The 5,673-nt window shown below is 41.2% G+C and overlaps 1 protein-coding gene across 2 annotated transcripts in view; it reads left to right on the top strand.

Moving 5' to 3' along the window:
* The window catches only part of SASH1 (SAM and SH3 domain containing 1), a 122,250-nt gene that overhangs the window by 829 nt on the left and 115,748 nt on the right, over positions 1-5,673 (top strand). The gene's annotated exons all lie outside the window — the stretch shown is intronic.

The raw sequence follows: 5,673 nt of genomic DNA, 5'->3' as shown, positions 1-5,673 counted from the left end.
CTGCCCCGGGGTCCCCGGGCACGGCCGCCCGGCCCGCAGCGCTCCCGGCGCCCCGCGGCACTCCCCGGCGCCGGCTTTGGAGCCCTTATTGCTGTAGTTTTTTGGAGACGAGTTGCTCGGTTACAGCCCGTGGGGTTTCTGCGCCGGTGATCTTCTGAGGAGCGACTAATCCTCGTAATTCACTAGTTACAGACAAAAGAGATGGCCCCAGTAACGAGGGCTCAAGGAATTACGTTTAATGGGCACGTAGCGTACCGACAGGACGGACTGGATGGCAAACAGTAAAAATACAGGAAGAGTCAATCCTTTATTTCTATTTGCAGCGAGAGAATAATATTTACTTTAGTTGCAAGATGATAATTACCGCGGAGGACTGCCACTCAGCAAAAAAACAAATACTAACGTTATATACGTACTGGAGCTGGCGGCCTTCCAGCGATACAGGAATGTGGTAATCAACAGTGGAGTGCCTGTTTATTCATTTTAAAAGCAAATGAATAGGCTTGATGCGTGTTAGTTTTTGTTGTTAACATGTAACCAGCAGACATTCAAGAGTATTATGAGAAATAGTTTTTGGAAAACTGCCATGGAACGTAACGAATGGTAAACCCATAGGATGTAATTCAGAAGAAATGTTATAGAATTGAACAGAGAACTTAGTTACCATTTTATGCTGCATTTTTTAATGACATGGACTTTATTGTTAATATTCAAAGTCAGGTTCAAAAACTTGTCTTATTCCTTTTCTTCATAGAAATTTTCCATTGACTTGATGTTCATTTTAATAGCACCCAACTGTGTAAACTTTTTCACTGTTAATGATTTTAATCTTAAAATGCAAGCGGAGTCAGTTCTGCCAGTTTGTAAGGAGCACACAGTTGGTACTTTATGAACAGTCTCTTTCTGTCTTTTTCTGGCAGGTTTCAGTACTACATTTAGTAATGTCAAAGTGCTATTGGATGCCTGGGAAGGAGTTTTTGAGGAGGCCAGACCGGCAGCCTAGCATGCTGAAGCTCAGTGCAGAAAAAGATCTGATTGTCACACAACTAATAATTTGAATAGGTTTCTTTTGGCAATACGAGCTAGTTTCCTTCCTGGGAAAACAGAGCTATTTAATTATCATTTGTCTTCTAATAAAACTATGCTAAAATAATTTGTCTTACGATTGGTCAGCTTTACAGAAAGGAATCATCTTGTGATTATGAAGTTGCTGGTTTATATCAGTTGCAAACATCACCCAGTCTTATTAGTATTTCTTACTTCAGTATTTTGTGTTGTAACACAATTACAAATACGAAGAGATACCTTGTGTTGGGTCTCCTATAAGAGGGAAGACAGAAGTTTTCACTCCATGCTGTCGATTTTCCTCAGATGTAGACTTTTAAAGAGTTTCTGGTCTTTCAGGCTGCAAAATAAGGTCCTGATATGAACCGAGTATAAATTTACTTAGTGCTCTGTCCTTATTTGAAGGCAAGGAAGAGGTAGCTCCAGTGCCATTTCCACTGCTCATCTTTGTGGCGCCTCTTTCAAACCTGTGCTGCAAAAGGCAAGCTGTGAACTGGAGTTGTGGCTTCCAAATGGGAGTCAGTTGCTGCTTGGTTGTAGTCCATGATGCCCCATCAGTGGCCTGTGGAGCTGGCTTACTTCTTTTGCATTGTCAGTTATGTGAGAGCATGGGTCTTAATTTCCTGGGATCTGTAGCAGTTCATGACTCAAACTGTCTGGGAAGCACAGATGTAGACACCAGAGTGATTGACTGGGGATGGCTCTGTAAATGAAAAAGTTGGTGCAGTGATATGCTGGCCAGGTTGGCCCTGCAACAGCCTGGAATGTACCAAAGGAAGGCCCTATCAGAGGGAGAGAGCCAAGAAAGAGCCAAGATCACTCTTGTAAGACTCCCACCTGCAGTGCTCCATCCAACTCTGGGGTCCCCAATACAGGAAAGGACATGGACCTGTTAGAGCAAGTCCAGAGGAAGGCTGCTGAGATTGTCAGAGGGATGGGATATCACTCCTGTGAAGAAATGCCAAGAGATTGGAATTGTTCTGCCTGGAGAAGAGAAGGGTTCAGGGTGACCTAGTTGCAGACTTCCAGTACCTGCAGGGAGCCTACAACAAACAGGAAGGCTTCTTACAAGGGCGTGTAGTGACAGGACATGGGGGAGAAGCTTTAAACTAGTAGAGGGTAGATTTAGATTTGATATTTGGAAAAAACCCTTTACTGTGAGGGTGCTGAGGCACTGTCACAAATTGCCCAAAGTTGTGGGGGCCCCATTCCCGTAAGTGTTTAAGGCCAGCTTGGATGGGGAGCTCTGAGCAAATTGGTCTAGTGAAAGGTGTCCCTTCCCATGGCAGGGGTGTTGGAACTAGATGATCCTTAAGATCACTTCCAACAGACACCATTCTATGATTCTGTGATCTTGGAAGGAGAAAACTAGAATGAAATTAAGCAAGAAGGTGATCATCAAATGTTTGTTGATGGAATGAAAGAGAAAAATGCATTCTTAAGCCATGATTGTAGGACGATGCACGGTGGAAAGAACCTCAGGCAGTATCTAGCTTATCCTCAAGCTGAAACAGGGAGAGATCTGTGATCATGTGAAGTTGCCTGTGGCTTTACTCAGTTGTGTCTTGAAAACCTCCAGGGACAGAAACTGCGCAATCTCTCTGTGCAGCCTTCTTCCAGCAATTTGCTGTCCTTATGGTAAAAAGGATGTTTTTCATAAAAGTAATAAAATGCCTGATTCTTCCCTCCCCATACTGAGAAGTTAGAGCAGTGGGGATGAGGAGGGAAAGGTGTTGCCTTCCTCCCACTGGCCCTGCTGGAAGTGTTGTGGAGTTTGATGATGTCTGCTCTAGGTGCTGAATTAGGAGGAGAGGCCAGTGTCAGCACAGCTGGTATTCAATATGGAGTTACTTGAAATACAAATTGAGCCCCTTTTCATATTTGTATGGATAAATATATTTCATTGGTTTTGTATTTTTAGTTGCATTCCTTTGAATAGGACCTCATTAGGAGGAACCTGTGATGGCAGATCCCAGGTCTGGAGGGGAAGCAAATAGTTGTCAAGTGCTGCTTGTAAGGAGCATATTTAGTGGACTTTGAAGTCACTTAATAGCCCTATACTTGATAAATACTGGGTGTGTGCTTGCAGCTATATTAGGTCTTGCTGAAGTAAATGTGACTTTTCCTTTTCCCTTTTGCACTTTTCTAATGAAATATCCCATAGGTGCAGCTGTGGTATAAGCATCTCAAGCTATTTGTGCTGTTAATGGAGCTAGCTAGATAACAAAATTATACCCAAAAGCTTTCACTTAGTCTGTAGCAAGCACATGCTGGAGTGTACTGGATCATTACAATTTTCAGTGTTTCAGAGCAACAGTGGATGTTGGAAGTATATTAAGGTTTTAGAGAGGTGGATTGTGAGTAGTAGTGAAGCAATTCTCTGCATTGCTAAAACTCAATGCTATAAAAAGGGATATTTTTGGCATAGAATCATATATTGATGTGGTGATAGCAAACTCTTTGTTTGCCATGTAAAGGTATAAAAGTTTGTATGTTATGAGATCTGAGAACAAATTTTAATATGAAATTAAAATCGGGAACTTCATTCTTTTAAAGATGTGCTCTCCAAACATGGGCTATTGACCTTAGTACAGGGAAGTCATTCCAGTGCCCTTCTTGTTTATGCCAAGTTCCTCCTTTGTATATACATAGGAGAGATACCTGGGTCAAATCCTGACATTAATGAAATCACTGGCAAAACTCTGATCAATTGTAATTGGAGTTTCACTGAAGAAGGCATCTTATTTGTGTGAGGAGATTTTGTCTTCAATGGCCAAGATGCAAAAGATCCAGCAGAACTTGAAAGAGATGCTACAGAATTAGAAGTCTTTACAGCTTTTTATTTCAAAGCAGTAGCTAGTTTCTTGTTTCAATCTACTGAATCAATTATAACAGCTGAAACAAAAATATTTCTTTTTCAATAGTGTTTTGCAGTTATGCTGAGAGAAAACCAGTCCTTTCCCACCATCTGCTGTTAGTTGAAGAGAACAGAGTGTTTTGAGGGCAATAAACCTCACTTGGCTACCAAGAGCCCTCCTATTTGCATATATAATCTATCTTGGTCTCCATGTTTAGGTGACTATTTGAATTTCTTATCAAAGTAATAAAGAAAAAAAACCAAAAGAGAAAGAGACACCAGCTGATAATGCTACTGTGATAACATGTAATTGGATACTGGCTAACATACTTTGGGAAGAGGAATTTGATATTAAGCCAGGGAGTCTGGGTATCTGGCAGGATCAGGGAAGTAGATCCCCAGCTGATAAAAGCAGTTGTAGAACTGCCAGGAGGAGTTGTGGCAGCTAAGACCAGCCTAAGGTTTCTTCCAGGATTGCTCTTCCTTAAACCCTCATTAAATCACTGTAACCTCTTATGGAAATCTCTGTGCTGCTGCTCTCTCAGTTTCTCATTGGGTGACTCTGTTTTTCTGGTGTAAGATTGGCACCAAAAGGCCACTCCAGCTGAGATCATGGATGCTCAGCACAGCTCTGTGGGAATGTGCAGGTAAATGGATAGCTGCTTCAGGTAGATATGCTTTTGAAAATGCAATATACTTGGTTTTTATGATTTGTATTGATGACATGTCAGCATAGTGCCTGTGGCACTGTGTAGTTAACTCAAAATGTGCTGTGGGACATTCTGATTCAAAACATTTTTGTTCTGACTTCTATTTGGAGCACGTTTTCTAAAGCATATCCCACTTGCAACAATAAGGATAAACCCAGAACGCCTGGTCTCTGCTTTCAAACTGGCAGATTTTTTTTTTCTATTGTACTAAACCATGGAGGGTATTTTGCTTTCAAATAAAGAAGTCAAAAGAGAAGAGCAACTGACTGTCAGTTTAGGTGTTGGATTCAATTTTATAATTTAAACTTAACCTGTTGCATCTCCTTTGCCTTTCCAAGAGATGTTGTGCCTAGCAATGCTAATCCTTTTATGAGGAAAGACAGCTCACAGAGATAACCTTTGGTCTAGGCTTTTTCTTGCACGTCAGGGCACATAAAACAGATGTCTCGATCAGAGAGTTTAGTCCCCATAAGACCCCTACACCACGAGGAGTGATAAGAGCTTTTGGTTCTGGTGCCTTCTTCATTCTTTCTTGAAAGCAAATTCTTCCTCTTGCTGATTTGCTGTGAATACCAACTTGGAAATACTCTTTTTCTTCATACTTTTTTCATCTTTTGAAAGTCAGTCAACCAAGCTCTCTGTTTTTTAAGAGCAGTGGAATACAAGGTTGCTAGAATTCCCCTGTAATGATGCCTTCTTCCTTCTGTGGATATGAAAAGAATGACAGTCTCTAAGGAGAAAGAAAATGTGAAAATTGATGTGGAAAAAGAAAAGGTGTTGCACGTGAGCACTTAAAGGACTTTTATTACATGGAATGCAACATACTACGCTACACATGTCGGCTACCATTTTCTACAATTAGGTGAAAAACTCTTATTTTTAGTGTATCTTAGAGCAAATGACATTTTACAGAAGCAGGTAATGATTAGTTTAACTTAGTCTGATGCTCTGTAGAAATCTGTGTAAATTAGTGCTGATTGTATGAAGTGCTGTGCAAACAGGAGCGGAGTGGAGGGACTGGGATACAGAAGTAGAGCACGG

This window comes from Geospiza fortis, unplaced genomic scaffold, assembly GCF_000277835.1.
Source record: "Geospiza fortis unplaced genomic scaffold, GeoFor_1.0 scaffold162, whole genome shotgun sequence".
In the NCBI taxonomy this organism is placed as follows: domain Eukaryota; kingdom Metazoa; phylum Chordata; class Aves; order Passeriformes; family Thraupidae; genus Geospiza; species Geospiza fortis.
The sequence above is the reverse complement of the archived record's forward strand: the minus strand, read 5'-3'. Positions and strand labels throughout refer to the sequence as shown.